This window comes from Gouania willdenowi, chromosome 13 (genome assembly GCF_900634775.1).
Source record: "Gouania willdenowi chromosome 13, fGouWil2.1, whole genome shotgun sequence".
In the NCBI taxonomy this organism is placed as follows: domain Eukaryota; kingdom Metazoa; phylum Chordata; class Actinopteri; order Blenniiformes; family Gobiesocidae; genus Gouania; species Gouania willdenowi.
Window position 1 is genome coordinate 30,047,799 of NC_041056.1, and position 16,944 is coordinate 30,064,742.

Here is a 16,944-nt window from a genome sequence, read left to right on the forward strand (position 1 = left end):
ACCTAACCCTAACCCTTCGTTGCCCACAAAAATGTGTTTGTTTGATCAGAGGGCCACATGATCAACATTCAGAATAATGAGCAATCTGAGCATTAATACAAGAAATAATTTTGTGTGTTTTTCTCTCATTGTGTTTGTTGTTGTCTTGCTCATTGTGAGGCATTTTGTGCATTTCTGTCATCCTATTGTATATTTTTCCCTGTAAAATATATGTTTTTTGGAGTCATATTGTGTAATTCTGCTGTCATTGTGCGTCTTTTGGAGTATTTTTTGTGTATTTCTGTCGTTGTTTTGCTTGTTTGTTAATGCTGTGAGTTTGCAGAGTCATTTTTTGTGTTTTTCTTGTCTTTTGGTGTACTTTTGTTGTCATTTTCTGTAATCTTGTATATTTTTCTGAGTAAGTTTGTGTATTACTTGTTCATTTTTGTAGTAGTTTTTTGTGTTTTTGGAGTATTTTCTGTGTTTTTCTCTTGCTGTATTTTCCTGCAATTTTGTAATTCTTTGTGTTTTTTCAAGTATTCTTGCTCTTGTTTTGTGTATTTTTCTGTCATTTTGTACATTTACTTTGGGGGCCGCATAAAATCAGACTGGGCGCCGAATGTGGCCCCCGGGCCACCAGTCGCCTATGTCTGTCCTAACCCCTAAACCTAACCTTAACCCCAAACCCTAACCCGAACTAACCCCACTAGATCCCTCCACCTAACCCAAAAATGCCAACAAAGGTCCAAAGGTGTCATAATTTAGCGAATGACACTTAATGACAGCCTTCATGACACCTTATTTGTGCTAATGACAGCGTATTGTCAGCCTTATGTATAAAACTTCAAGTAAAGTGTTACCCAAAAAGGTATGTAAACTCTCGTGTCACACTTCAAAAATGCTACTAAGATATGAAGAAGAGATTTCATTGTCCAGACAGTGGGACAGATTAAAGTTAGATCAGTGTCTGCTTTAAAGATAGTCAAATAAGAAGAAAGCTGTAACAAAGGCTTCATTGCGCCTTGACTTTTTAGTTTACTTTGGTAAAAATCAAGCAGGTGGAGGCTAGTGCGTGGCAACGCGATTCGACAAACCCCGTCTCACCCTGGAAGTGAGACCTGTAAAGTACGGAGATGGATGTCTGCTAAAATCCTGTGGGGTTGTTAAATGTGATCAGCAGCAGTGGTAAAGGAGACAAAGGCACGTAACAAGGAGTGTGTGTAGATGAGTGCGAGGGCATGAGAGTGTAAACAGAAGGGTTTGTTAGACAACGGCCGTCACGCTGAGCATCAAGAGGCAAATGCACTGTGTAAAGATGTTTCACAATGATTAATAACAGGAGCCATATTTCCTCACTGCTGTGTATATATACAGTATTTGTTCATGTCTGAGTGGGTGTGTGTTCTAAATATTCATTCTTGACTGTCTGCCTGCCTTTCAATTGTGATTGCATAATCACCTTAATGGAAGCAATCACATAATCACTGCAGACTACTTTGTCTGTGGGCTTTCTTCTCACAGATGTAACGCAGAGGTCGGGTCCTGCACAATGAGTCATCATCAGGCAGGACAAGGCAACGGCAAATACAATGGAGAGGGTCAAACAGGTACTGTATACACCGGCAAACTCCTACACAGGTGCACATGTGGGGGAGAAAAAATATCCTGCAAGATGAAAAGACAAAGGATCACGCAGACCGAGAAGGCTGCAGGTGATGGTGTGTGTGAGGGGAAGAGAGGTCATTAATCCAGCCATTACAGGGCGGAGTCAGGCCGAGGTGGGAGAGGCAGGGGAGGGAGAAGTTGATGATGAGAGGGGGAGAATATAGGAGTCAAGGTGGATTTCTTCCTAACAAGTCCCTGCTTGAGTTTTCTGAGAAATCAAATAATCAGAGGTTGTTCTGATCACTAGGAGCAGCAGGGAGCATATAGACAAGAAGCAGGTGAGGAAAGAGAGGATAGGGCTACATCTGCAGTTAAAGGTATAGAAGAGGATTTTCCCGAAGTTTAGAAAAGAAACGCCCTCTCCACTTTTTGAAAAAATGCACATGCGCAACACTCTACCTGCTCCCAAGAGGCAACGCCTATTAAACGTGTGCGAGAGAGCGTGCACAAGCCCAGTTTTCCTCGTGCACAGCTCTGTTTACAAGTTGGTGTCGGCATCGCTCGTACAAGCTTACTTTCACCACTCGCCACTGGTAAGTGAAAAGTGGGGCTGCTGCTTTCTAGATAAATTTAAAAGTATATATGGTTCTGTTTGAAACACCTTTAAAATTACTGTCTTAACTGGTTTTGTGTATATGTCATATTTCCACAGTTTTTGGAAATCTAGAATCATCTTCTGTTTAAACAAATTTAAATTATACTGTAATTTATTTCCGTAAACATAAATGAAATCATAATTTCAGAATATTATGGCCATTTCTGTGGCCCAGGGATAATTATTTGAGAAGTCCCATATGAAAAATATGCCGAATAATATCTCCAATATTTTCTTCTAAAACTTGCAAGGTTGGTGCAGCTACTACACTAAAATGCATGTAGTGATGAATATTTAATAGCTTTTATATTCACAGGTCCCTCATTGACAGGGTGCAGAAAAAACCTGCACTCAGAAACCATCTGCTCTACTTTTTTTATTGCTTTATCAAATAACTATTTTTTTCTGCTTCTGACAAAGCAATTGAATAATAAACATTATACTAATGTCAACCATGATCAATAATATCAATACTGAATGGCACATAACAAAGTATGACAATCTAAAGCCTCCGCTGCAGTCTGACTTTACAGATACCTTCAGATATTTTTTAATAACTGCTGAGCAACAAACGCATCGATCAGTGCCTGATTCAGATAGCTAGCATTAGCATACCAAACCATTTTGTTGTAGAGAGGATTTCATCAATAATGTGAAGCTGCTAATAATACAATATTTATTATGTTCTTTAAAACAACGTGTTATTATAATGGTATAATTCTCAAAAGTTTGAGACCTGTCTTTTAAGTGTCGTACTTCCTTGGAATAAAAAAATATCAAAAAAAGAGATCAAATGCATTTACATAAACATATCATTCCTAAGAGCAGTACAGACGACAGTAAACACAATGCAATACATATGAGTATGGTGTGTGTTTGTATTAAATAATCATGATCAAGATGTAGTTATTAGGGGATCCTGTAAGTTATAAATTATATTAGCGTTAAAGGACACAAAGTAGACCCTTAACCCCAAATATACGCTCCCTCAATGCAGCTGCTATTATGGGGAAATGCATAATGCAGAAACCAAAAGAATAACATTATTACCTCCACCAAGGAGGTCTTGTTTTGGCTAGCGTTTATTTATTTGTGTATTTGTTGAATCCGGTTCAATATACCAAATCTGAATCAGTTTTAAAAATCAATACATTACAATTACCTGTCATCATTGTCAACATTTAAAAAAGCATATCTCGGTTTTTAATTGACTGATATTCATGATATTTGACTCAGACATATAGGGTTCCTCTATCACCCCACCAAGTTTAATCTGGGTCGGATCCAGATTGCACATTTAATCGCAGTTTTATTTTTAAATGTTGTGCTCATACATCTTAACCTACTGTATCTTAACATTTAGGTGACAATGCAATATGAGGGACTGCTATGGCGTGGCGGCCGCCTGCGCTCTCTGTGCATGTGTGTGTGTGTCTGTGTGTAGTACTGAGACCGCAGAGTGAATCAGCAGGTCTTGAATCATGTGAGTGAACCGGGGCTGCCTGCTGGCCTGCCTGCATGGAAGGAGAAACTCTATCAATGATTAAATGCCTGCGGCCATGTTTCAGAAGCCGCCTGCAACCGCAGACACGCCACTGCTGGCAAAGAGAAGGAGAGAAGGAGAGAAAGAGGAAGGAGAGCAGTGAGAGCGTACAGAGGAGAGAGCTAATGAGCTAAAAAAAAAAAAAAAAAGAGAGAATTTTAAGCAATCATTAACCACTCCTCCCTTTTCTCTATCTTAGCATCTTCTTTTTGACATCTTCCAAATTTCTACCTGCTCCCGGTTTCTTTGTGGTGCCACATCGCCCTGCTGTACCTGACCGTCCTCCCTCTCCCTCTCCCTCCCTCCCCTTCGCTCCCCATCCAATTACCAGGAGGAGTATGAGCAGAACCGCACACTTCACAGCTTTCAAGTGTTGGAGGAGAGATCCTCCTGGGAATTATCCAGCAAGAGATGAATCCTCAAATGCTCCACACCCCATCGCCGCTCCCCCATACACCCACCCTTCCTCATCCTTTTTCCCTTTCCTTCAAATTTTTCTCCCCGTGTCTCATTTTCTTTTTTGGCTCCTTCAGTCTCATCCTTCTTTACCCTCTGCTGTTATTCTGTCCCCTGAACTATACCTCAGGCCGTTCTTCATCTTTACCACAGGGCTTTGTCTCACTTTCAACACTCCATAATCTTTATCTCAATATTTTTCAAATATTTTATTCTGTGTCTGTGCTGTCAGGCTTTGCATGGGGATATTCCTTTATGAAGGCAACAGCTATACAGAAGAAAACACATCCCTGCTGTGGTTGGATGCAACCACAACTGCAATTTCAGCCGTGGAGCTGTTGCAGATATATGCACTTTCAGACCAATTTCTATTATGCGATACTTCTGACTGCAGTGGTCATTGTGTATCAAAGGTGGTACAAAGTGTGAAAATGCAGTGAACCAACGGCATTAATGAAGGGCTCAGGCGATGTGTGAGGAGGACAGGAACAGTCAGTACTGGACTGATTAGCAACTGGGGCTGAAATTACTGAAGGGTTTCATGCTGTTTTCACAGCCTACAGCCTACAGCACACCTTTCATTACAGTCATGGCTGTTTTTGGTAACAAAGGAGGAATTCAGCCAACGATATTTGGAATGTGGTCAAAATGTAATGGCATCTGTTTGTGGGATCTCTAGCACATTTTGAAATAAATATTTGTTATTCCAACAAGAAAATACTGTAAGTGTTTACATAGTATTTTCAACTGTGCATCACTTGATTAAGTTCAACAGTCTAGCACAATTCTGTTCTAATCTGTTGGAAATAATTTCTGCACTATTGAAACTATATCAAAACAACTGGCTTGGCAATGGATTATGGGATATCAGTTTTTCTTTTCTTTTTTTATGGGTGAGAAAGGCACTGTTCTCAGACCACATTAATAAATCATTGGTAGATATTTCTGAGGAAGTGGTGTCATGGTAAAGTGACCCTTATTAGAAAAGAGTTCTTGGTGAAAAGAAGATATGTGCACAATGTGAGCATAAATATCTTATTATCTCCCCCCAATTAACCCTTTGCCTTCTTGCTTTGTCATTATCCATCATTTCTCCTCGTCCTCATCTTCCTTCCACTTCAATCATCTAACATGGACCCAGTGCCAGAGCCCTCTATCAAGGGGTTTGTAATGTAACCCTTTGTCTACAAATAAACACCTTACCTGTCATCTTCTCTAGTTCTACTTTTCCCAACTTAATTTCCTTTAGAATAAGATTTTTTTACTCCCATATTTAACGTCCATGCCGTGCACATCCTGATAAAGGAAATGTACTTTGCACATTCAGCGTCCAAACCCATTTTGTAGCTGAAAGGTAACATCAGCATTGCCTGAGGGCTGCACGTTTCCATGAGTACCATTATAAAAAAAATTTAAAAAAAAAAGAAGAAAAAGAAGGAGAAGGAGAAGGAGAAGTAATAATACAAAACCTGGTTCATCAATGTTGTGGTTGCATTAAATTTAATGAGCAAACACAGCATATGTGTATATGAAAAGGAAAAAGAGGTGGAGGAAGGAAGGAAAGCAAAATGAAGATAAGGAAGGTGGCACAAAGAAGAGGGAAGGGAAGGAAAGGAAAGGAAAGGCAAAAACGGGGGTGGGGGGGCGGTGTGGTGCTTCGGTTGGCTCCTGTTGTATCTGAGCAGTGGTGTGTAAAAACACACACTCGGCACTACTCCCGCCTCAGTTTAATGAGGAAAGTCTCTCAGGAGCAACACACTTATTGAGATTTGCACAAAAAAAACACACACAAACGTGAAAACACCCATAAGCACCTGCACTGTACAGTAGAAATAGCAAACCGCACATGCAAAGATTCACGACACGAGCAATCGCATGATAACTTCTGCTGTCCAGGGAGTCCATGCATGCTTTAATGTGTTGGAGAGTTCATGTATGTACACTGCCACAAATATTGTATACATATTGATTAAAATGCAAATACATTGTAAGCAAAGTTGGATTCATTCTGCTCTTTGTTCAAACCTCAGACTTGCAGAGCTGTGAGCTCAAAGCAAACCCTGACGTGCAAGGGCAGACGGGCAACCACCAATAGCAAGGATCGAGACCTTTTCTTTGTGCTTTATCTAGTAGTTGCTATGTCACCCTCCTTCTCCGACACATGGGACATAACTTTTAGTCCCTTGGCAAAGTGTTTAGATTGCATCGTAATCTTTCTGCACTTCACTTCACTATTTCCAGCAGCTGACCTGAGCAGCAGCAGCAAAGAGCAGAGCTGAGCACACAGAGGAAAATATTTACATGAAAAAGGTCTTCTGAGAACTTCATTTTAAAACAAACTTTCATTTAACATCTAATTCTTGCTCTGGGTAATTATCTACTCATTTTTTTTTCTTCTCTGGCGCAAATGGGAAGCTAAGTAGCAAGCTAACAAACAATAAGCGAACTCGCGAGGAAAATGGCTCCTTGCACAACAGAATATAACAACCTTCCAAAAAAGATTACTGAACTAGAGACTTAAATGTAAAGACTAGAAGTAAACATTGAGGTAAATGGACACAGTGGATATGGGAATGAAACAACTGTGCCACAGTTTCAAAGCAGGTGGATAAAGCTAGCTCACTACCAGCCTCCGCAGACAAAGCTATCAGAGCCGAGGAGGATCCTGTTCATGCTGATAAGCCAACAGGTGTGAGTCCTCCCTGGAATGCTCTCGAAGCTAAGCCTAAGAGAAAGTAATGCCCGATAGAAAGAGTGCAGTGTCCTGATATCAGTAATAAGACAGACTGCCCTACACTTCCTTCCTAGAACGAAGCCTTTCATTCAACTTCCTTTTTGGCCCAGACACAGAAGTGGACATCTGTTAAAAGCAGAAGACTCAACAAACCACAAGCCCAGTTTTATGTCGAACTGGAAAATCGATTTGCCCCACTGGTGAATAACCAAGGGTCCTGCTCTCATGAGGGCAACACACAATCTTCCTTGATGGTGACGACTGAGAGATCTTCAGGAAACCAAAACTACATGGTAAGCCAAACTGAGGACCTTACACTCTTGGGTGATCTGACTGTTAGAGATGCTCAAAACATGTTCATCAGTAATGTGAAAGTGATCTTCTTACCGAATGACAATATCAGATCTGGCTGGCAAAATCTTGCACATTGTGGAGGAGAAATATCTAAATGTGAAGAATGTTGTGATTCATTTTGAAGTAAATGATTTGGCCAAGGAGTTATCTGAGGTGTTCAAGCAGGAGTTTACCCACCAGTTAAAAACTCTGAGCTGTTTGCATCCTAAAGTGTTCATCAGTGGCACAATTCCTCCAGTCTGCAAAGTAGACCTGAAATTCTCAAGGATTTACCCTCTGAAGAAAGAGCATCAGCATCTGTTGCTCATTTACTACATTTTATAGAAAACGTTGAGATATTTTGGGAACTAAAGCATTTTTTAGGGCTGTGTCTGAATAGATTATTGAGAAGGTGGTGTTTCTCTTCAACTTCAACAGAATCTTTAAATTAATTTCAGTTATCATCACAGCACAAAACAGCTCTTATCAAAGTGCTGAATGACTTAAGATTGAACACTGATTCAGGAAAAGTTTCTGTTCTCATTCTATCAGATTTAGACAGTAAGTGCTGTATTTGGCTGTGGACCATAACATTTTGTTGGACAAATTGCAAATGTGAGTTGGACTAAATAAAAAAGTCCTTCAATGGTTTAAGTCTTACTTGCAGGACCGAAGTTATTTTGTAAGCATTGGAAACTTTGAATCTGACAGATTAACAATGTCCTGTGGGGTTCTTCAGGGTTATGTTCTTGGTCCCCTTCTGTTCCGAATGTGTATGCTTCCTTTAGGACAAATTGTACATAACTGTAAGGTGGATTATCAGAGCTACGTAGATGACACACAATTATATCTATCACTGAACCGAGATGACTATGGTCCCATAAAGGTGTTGTGTGACTGCTTAGAAAATGTAAACTGCTGGATGAGTAAAAGTTTTATCTTTGGTAATAAGGAAAAGAGGACTGCTATCAGCCCGTAGCTTGAGTCTCGATCTTTAAAAGCTAAAGACCAAGTCAAAAACCTTGGTGTTCTGATTGACTCAGATCTTACATTCAGCAGTCAGATCAAATCTATCACAAAAACAGCTTCTACCACCTAAAGAACATCTCCAGAGTGAAAGGTTTAATGACTCATAAAGATCAGGAGAAACTGGTCCATGCTTTTATCTCCAGCAGACTGGACTATTGTAATGGTCTTCTGACAGGAATCCCCCAAAAGAGCATCAAACAGCTACAGCTGGTTCAGAACGCTGCAGCTCGGGTCTTAACCAGAACAAAGAGGTCAGAGCACATTAGTCCAGTTTTAAAACCTTTATAGATAGTGTCAGATAGTGGAGCCCAGAGTTCACAGCAAACAGGGTGAAGCAGCTTTTAGTTGTTATGCTGCAAATTAATGGAACAAACTGGCAGCAGAGCTAAAGTCATTATCAATGAGAACATTTTAAAACCAAAGTTAAAGACTCTTGTTTTCTCTATGGTGTTTGACTAAGAGGAAACATTTAAACATTTAATGTTTTTATTGTTGATTTAAAAAGTTTTCACTGCTGATTTTAATGTTCTTATTGATGTTTAAACTGTTTAATGTTTACTATTGCACTTTTATTCAAAATTAATAAATTTGCCTTGCCATTTGCCTTTCTACAGTTGACCTCTGTTAGGCCATGTGCTTACTTTATGTATGTTCTCCATAAGCAATCTACCTGGCCCACAGTGTGTGATAACAAATTATATATAACAATATAAATCACCAAGTAGAATTTTCTTTAGTTACTAATTCTAAATTATGTGCATCACTAACAAACTGGCCTGTTGCACTGTCAACCTTGAAGCTGTCCCAGAACAATGAGATAGAATGGACAAAACACACTTTCATTCTTTTTAAATTACAGTTTAGTAACTATGACATTAAAGATGATATCCAGAGTTTTATATCATTCTTTGGAAATGCAAAAAAATGCCAAACTAGTCTTTTACTATGGTCTACTGCCGGTGGTCATTCATATACGTCAATGTATATAAGTCCCTCCTTCGTCATATAGACCCCTATACAAATAGAAAATTGTGCCGCGATCGTCCAGCCAATAAGCATCAACCTCCTGTAGACTGTCAATCAAATTGAATGTACATGTATAAACTGTGCACCGAAACAAGGCGTGCGTCACAACAGCCAACAGGTATCAGTCTGAGCAGCATAGCATCATGGATGAGCGCTCCGAAACTCCAAAGCTTCTACTGAAAAACAAAAGAAAAGTCTGGGTACAAAGCTTGAGGATAAACGTCTTCGTGACCGCAACAGAATTTATCTCGGAGCTGCTTTTCAAAGGTGGAGGGACTTGCGGCTTTTAAAAAGATTCCGAACGGAAGAGGATTTGGCGAAAATTTCTCATGGACAGGTAAGAAAAATGTTTAATCAAACTAGCATAAGTGTTTTATTAGTTAATAAACAATACTACGCGTGTGTTGGTGTGTTAAACATTGTTGTTATGTTCCGCTATGCGCATGCACAAAACTAGAGGCGTGGCTTCTGGTAGATTGGCAGAGGCAGGGGATGAAGTGGAGCTGTTAAGGGAGGGACATCAAGACGTTCACTTTTGAATTTTCTCTCTCTCTTTTCATCTTCCAGATATTCGCTTTAACTTTCAATAATATGTTTTCACAATGTGCAAGTGTGTATTGATTAAAACTGTATATATATAGCCATAGGGCTGATGGATTATTATTGATAGTTTAGATATTCTAAATAATTATGTTAAACTAATGTGATTTGGTGATTGGCTAAAGTTCATGTTTCTAAGGTGTGCTTTGTCAATTTTTTTTAATTTTTTTTTATTTGCACTCATGAAATACTACGTATTATAACATGTTTATATATACATGTTTTATATGGTAAACTGTTAGTAGAGAGAGCAAATACTGTTATTTATTTTTATTCAAATGAATAAGAATTCATTTGTTTCCCTGAGTCTGTCTTTTGACTGTCTCCTGGAGTTCTTTACCATAGATTGTGTCTGAGTGTTAGCTGGGAACATAACGATTATAAAGGGTGTTTTCTTATCATTTCTATAAAGACTGGAAACCTAGTTATTAAAAAACAATACAAAATCATTGATCAATGCCCATGTGTTTCAATAATTATTTTATCCTTCTATATATATATATATATATATATATATATGATAGATAGAACAACAACCAAATAAGCACAGTATAATGTTGATTAAATCTCAAAATCTCAGCCATTTTTTAGGGGTTTTTTTCTGCTCACAAACAGGAAAGATGCAGTCAGATGGAAACTGTCAGTCACAGATGAAAAGTCACTGGCTTTCTCTCTGCACCTTCCTCTTCTCGCTCTCCCTCTCTTCTCTTTGCACTTTCATGCTTTCTCATTATTGCTGCTGCTTCTTCCTCTGATTCCATCTTCTCTATACTTCATTTACTTTACTCTCTCTCTCTCTCTCTCTCTCTCTCTCTCTCTCTCTCTCTCTCTCTCTCTCTCTCTCTATCTCTCTCTCTCTTTCCACCCCTTATTATTTTGGTGGCTGCATTTTCTTCTTCCCTCAGAGAGGAACTCATTGCTCTTTCCTGCATCTGTTGTCATATTAATGCCTGCACCACTGCCATGATCCATTCCTCCCATTTCCCCCATCTCTGCTCTATTTCCAACTCTGCACCCACTAAGCCTACCCCACCCTTCACCCTGACACAGAAATGAGCATGCATGCACACATACTTTCACTAATGTCCGGTCAGCACGTTGTGTAACTCCTAGTGCATTGTGGGACTGTTTGCATGCATTCGTGGATAGGAGCAGGCAATGGGAGCTGGTTGGCAGGAATGACATTGCAAAGAAAAGAGGACAGAGGCGATTTTGGTGCATAATAAAAGTTGATGTATTGCTGCTCTGTAATTACACATATGCACACGCACACACACACACACACACACACACAAACAGATTTTTACTCTTATGATTCAGGCACTTTGAATAAATTTAGACACACATATACATATCCAGTAAATCACATAGCTGACAACCATTACATGACTCATACATTGAAGGAAATAACTTACAGAAACATACACACACACACACACCAAATACTCATGATGCTGACAATATATTGCGTAAGTACCTGCATTATCACACTTTTTTTGTTTCAGCCTTTCGAAAATAATGTCTCAAGGTTTTCTTGCCCATGAACCTGATATATTCACTCGAACTGAAAAAGGTTGCGTTTTTTTCAATTGTTTTTATTTGCTTTTTATTCTCATTTTATTTTCATTATGTGTAAAAATATTAATAATTAAAGTCTTGGTTTGCCCATAATGTGAATCTCTGGGTATGGCAGATCATGTTAAGAATTTCTTCAATATTTAGCCTTGTATGAACTTAAATTTTGTTTTAAATTTCCATCACGTTTAAATGAGCTGCCTGTTAAGCATTTCCTGCCTGTTAAGCATTTCCTGCCTGTGGTAGAAGTTAAGATGAAGGAAGAACGGTAGAGAGGTAAGTCACGCGAGATGTTCTGAGAGTTACGTGACAGTCTGTGAAAATTCAACATGGCGGCTCGCTGCCTTGACTAGCATACCAACTTTGTTTATTTGTAAATATTAACACTTCTTACCGTTAAATCCACGCCACAAACGAGAGCCGACCACGCGCCCTCTCACCAGCAGAGTGGAGGACCTCGAAGACTTCATCGACCGATATTACGCCGAGTACGTAATGGAATCCGGACCGAAAGCCGCGAGCACATCAGGTAAGTCCGCTAAACGCCGAAAAAACGAATCAACATCAACAGACACGTGAGATCTGGAGGCAGAATCCCACACCGAGGTTCTAAAATCCATCAATAAGAGGCTGGGTGTGGTCGACTTGCTGCACCAAGATTTTCAGGAAATGAAAACCAGCCTGGAATTTGCATACCAACAAATTCAGGACTTACAGAAAGTCAATCAAGATATCCATTTGGCTTTATCTGCAGTGACCACGGAGGTAAAAGAGCTGAAAAATGAAAACAAGCTTCTTAAAGAGACAGTCCTGGATATCCAATCTCGCAGTATGCGAGACAACGTAATATTCTCAGGTATTCCAGAAACCCCCAACGACGACCCAGAGGCTCTGCTGAAAAACTTCATGTCGTCTGCGCTTAAAATCCCAGCAGAAACCGTGAAAAACATCACCTTTCACCGTGTCCATCGTCTCAGTCCACGCAGAGGTAACCACCCACGCCCTATCGTTGCCAAATTTGAACACTTTCAACAGAAAATCCAGGTTAAAAGTAAAGGTAGGGAACTTAAAGGTACGCAATTTGGCATGAATGATCAATTCCCTCGAGAAATAAATGAACGCTGAAAAACCTTATATTCAATCTTCAAAGACAACCGACAGAGAGGCCGTAATTCCAAACTGGTCGTAGACAAGCTTTACATTGATGGCCAACTATTTAGGGATTCTAACATCACCCCCTGGCTCTACTAAGAAAAATAAAATAAAACATATAAAAAAAAAATTTAAAAAAAAGAAGAAAAAAAAAAAAACACAGGTGATTTATGAGTTAATATTGAAAGGATAATTCTCCACTCATGGTGTATTTCAGGAAGCACTATTTAAAAGGTAAAATGTGTGTGTGTGTGTGTGTGTGTGTGTGTGTGTGTGTGTGTGTGTGTGTGTGTGTGTGTGTGTGTGTGTGTGTGTGTGTGTGTGTATACATATGTATTCTATGTGTATGTATATCTATATATATGTATGTTAACAAAATGTAAAAAAAAAAACAAATAAAAAATGAAATATAAACAATAATAATCAAATATGTATGTATATATATATATATATATATATATCTAAAATAATTGAAATAATTCAAAAGATAAATAAAATAAAATCATGGATATGTGTATATATACTAAGTGTGTGTGTATGTATGTATGTGTATACTTGCTCAGATGTTGGTAAACACGTATAGGCTCGTACAGTTTCACAGGACACTCTCAACCCCCATGTCACCTCTTTCTTCTCCAACCCCTAACCTTTTTTTTTTCTTTCACATCCACTCAATACCCCCCCCCTTCCTACGCTTTATATAATTACCCGTTGCGTGTTTTATTCTTTTGGTACTGGTTGTTGTTGTTGTATGTTTGTGCTTCTCACTAACCTTCTCAACCCAGCCCCTTACCCTGTGGTGGTATCGCATGATAAGCATTTCTTCTCTTTCTTTCTTGCATCGAAATCTATCACGACACAGCTGTGCACAAATGCTCTCAGACTCTTTGTTATGCTCACATTCGTAAGGACTAAACCGCACTCCTTTCCATGTCTCAGTTTACAGTAACATCTTGGAATGTGCGTGGCATTAGCTTGCAGGCTAAAAGGATCAAGATATTTGATTATGTATCAAGATTAAATGCAGACATTGTTTTCTTTCAAGAAACTCACTTCAATCACAAGAAAAATCTCTGACAGACTCAAATTTTAACAAAATATATAATTCGTGTTTCAATTCCAGGCAAAGAGGAGTCTCGGTTCTTTTCAACAAAAGGTTGCTCTTTAACATAATCAACTCCACCATAGACCCAGAGGGTAGATATATTATTATCAAAGTGGTAATCTATAATAAATGTTTCACAATTCTAAACCTATATGCCCCCAATAACGACGACCCTGAATTCTTCGATAGAGTTTTTTCGGAGCTAACGGACCTATCTGAAGATTCATCTGTAATCATCGGAGGTGACTTCAATCTGACACTCAACACATCATTAGACAGATCCAGTAAGTGCCCAAATACAAAACCGTCTCGATCTGCTAAAGTATTAATGAATTGGATGATCTTGGAATAGGTGACGTATGAAGACCTCACCCTGAAGTGTGACTCTAATCAGAAATTATCCTCTCTTTGGCGCTTTAATACTTCATTACTTAATGACAGTGAATTTGGTAAAATGATAAGAAAAGAATGGGAGGACTTTCTATTAACAAACGATTCTCTGGAAGTGTCACCGTCCTTACTCTGATAAACCGGCAAGGCTGTCATCAGAGGGAAGATTATATCATACTCTTTTTATAAGAAAAAACAGGAACAAATAGCAGAAAAAACGATTGAAGAAAAAATTAAGAAATTTACGGAAGAATACGCAGCTAACCCGTCTGAACTTTTATGGAAAAAAACTCCAAAATACAAAACTTAATCTGGACATAATTTTATCTAAAAAAACGGAATTTTATTTTACAGCAATTACGGTACAAAATCTTTGACTAAAATAATAAATCAGGCAAATATTTAGCAAATCAGCTTAAACACAACAAAGAAAACTATTTCATAGCGGCAATTTCTGATAATTCAGGTCAAACTTTAAACTTACCTCAGGACATTAATAAGGTTTTTCATGATTACTATCAAAACCTATACTCATCAAACTTAAACCCTGACCCTGAAGATATGAAAACCTTCCTCAATAACTTAAACCTACCACAGCTCACCATAGAGCAGAAAACCACCTTAGATTCACCATTGACCCTACAAGAACTACAAAATGCTTTGGATAGCATGTCAACAGGCAAAGCACCAGGTCCAGATGGGTTCCCTGCTGAATTCCTAAAACACTTCTGGTCAATGCTGGCTCTGCTCTTTTTCAGAGTAGTAACAGAGATTAAAAATAAAGGTTATGTAGGAGGTCACATGAATACAGCAAACATTTAATTACTACTTAAACCAGACAAAAACCACATGTTACCCTCAAGTTACCGTCCCATCTCACTTATTAACACAGACATAAAAATTATTTCCAAAGCACTCACTTCCAGGTTAGAGAAAGTCGTACAGTCAATTATATACCAAGACCAGACAGGATTTATTAAAAATAGACACTCCACAGACAATGTTAGAAGGCTGTTTAATTTGATCAACATGGCACAGAACTCTAAAAAGAAAAAAATAATCTTGTCAGAAAAAGCATTCGATAGAGTCAACTGGTCATTCCTCCTTGCTGTCCTTGGCAAATTTGGCTTTGGAGATTCATTCATACAATGGATCTCCACCCTATACTCTAAACCTAAGGCCTCAGTAACCACAAACAAAATAACATCCCAAAGCTTCACACTGCAGAGGGGAACGAGACAAGGCTGCCCACTCTCACCTTTGCTTTTTGCAATATTTGTTGAACCTCTCGCAGCAGCTGTTCGTCAGAACTCTGTTATTAAAGGAATCCACTCATCCATCTCAGAACACAAAATTCATCTTTATGCAGATGATATTTTACTCTATTTGGAAGAACCCCAATCCTCATTAGAAGAATTATTTAAACTAATAAACAGCTTCTCTAAACTATCAGACTATTCCATTAACTGTTCAAAATCATCAATCCTTCCTTTAACGAAAAATTCATGGAACCCAGCAACCCAAAACCCACAACACCCCTCCCCCACAAATATAATTAAATATCTAGGCTTAAATATATCACCAAACCTAAATGAATTAATTAAACTGAACCTAGACCCTCTGTTGGATAAAGTCACAGAAGACCTGCGGAGATGGAACAATCTCCCCATCTCACTCCTTGGCAGAATAGCCTCAGTTAAAATGAAAATCTTACCTAAATTAAACTCTGTTCTCTATGATCCCACTGAAACCACCAACGCACTGGCTCAAAAGATTAGATTCTGCAATTACAAAATTCTATGCTAGGAATAAAAAACCCAAAATAAGCCTTTCAACTCTTCAAAAAAATAAAAGCGAGGGAGGGTTGGAAGCCCCTAATTTCACGCATTATTACCTAGCAAACCAAATTCTATATTTAACAGAATGGCTAAAACCAAAAGAATACCACAACACCTGGCTAGAAATAGAACAGCTAGACTGCAAACATATTAAACTCTCTGATCTCCCTTTTATCACTGTGACCCTCAAACGTCATAACTGCTTTAAAAACCCACTGATTGCCTCCACCCTGACTGCGTGGTGGAAAGCCCTGGACATTACAAATGTTCAATTAAAAACTAACATGCTGTCTCCAATCTGGCACAACCCTGACTTTAGAAACAGAAAAACGCCGCTCTATCTAAAAACATGGGAAGATAGCGGAATTATTCATCTCCAAGACCTCTTCGAAAATGATAAGCTCAGGACATATAACAATCTAACCCAAACATTTAATATAAATAAAAGTAATTTTCTTCAATACCTACAAGTAACAGAGACAATTAAGAAAAATATGGCAATAGATTTAATCACCTTGCAACCTCCAGAACTGGCCATATATATGAAAAATATCTCAACAAAAACAAAAAAAACTCTCAAAAATATACAGAGCACTCTTGAACACTAACTCTAATCACTTACCAATCGCTAAATGGGAAGCTGAACTCTCAATCACCACGAACACCGATTTCTGGACAGAAATTTGTTGCAATACCTTTAAGATGACTAAAAACACAAATCTTCAGCAAATTCAATACAAGGTCCTCCACAGATCCCACATTACCCAACAGAAAATGTATAAAATGGGCTTCTCCCCAACAGACATCTGCTCTCAGTGCACCCAGGGAACAGCTGATTCATATTTACATGCCGTATGGCTTTGTTCGCCAGTTCAACAGTTTTGGTTTCTAATCACTGAAAAACTGTCCTCCATTTTGGACTAC

At 38.6% G+C, this 16,944-nt stretch overlaps 1 protein-coding gene across 3 annotated transcripts in view; it reads right to left on the reverse strand.

The window, feature by feature from the left end:
- Nucleotides 1–16,944, reverse strand: part of dpf1 (double PHD fingers 1) — an 82,475-nt gene that overhangs the window by 11,862 nt on the left and 53,669 nt on the right. The window lies entirely within an intron of this gene.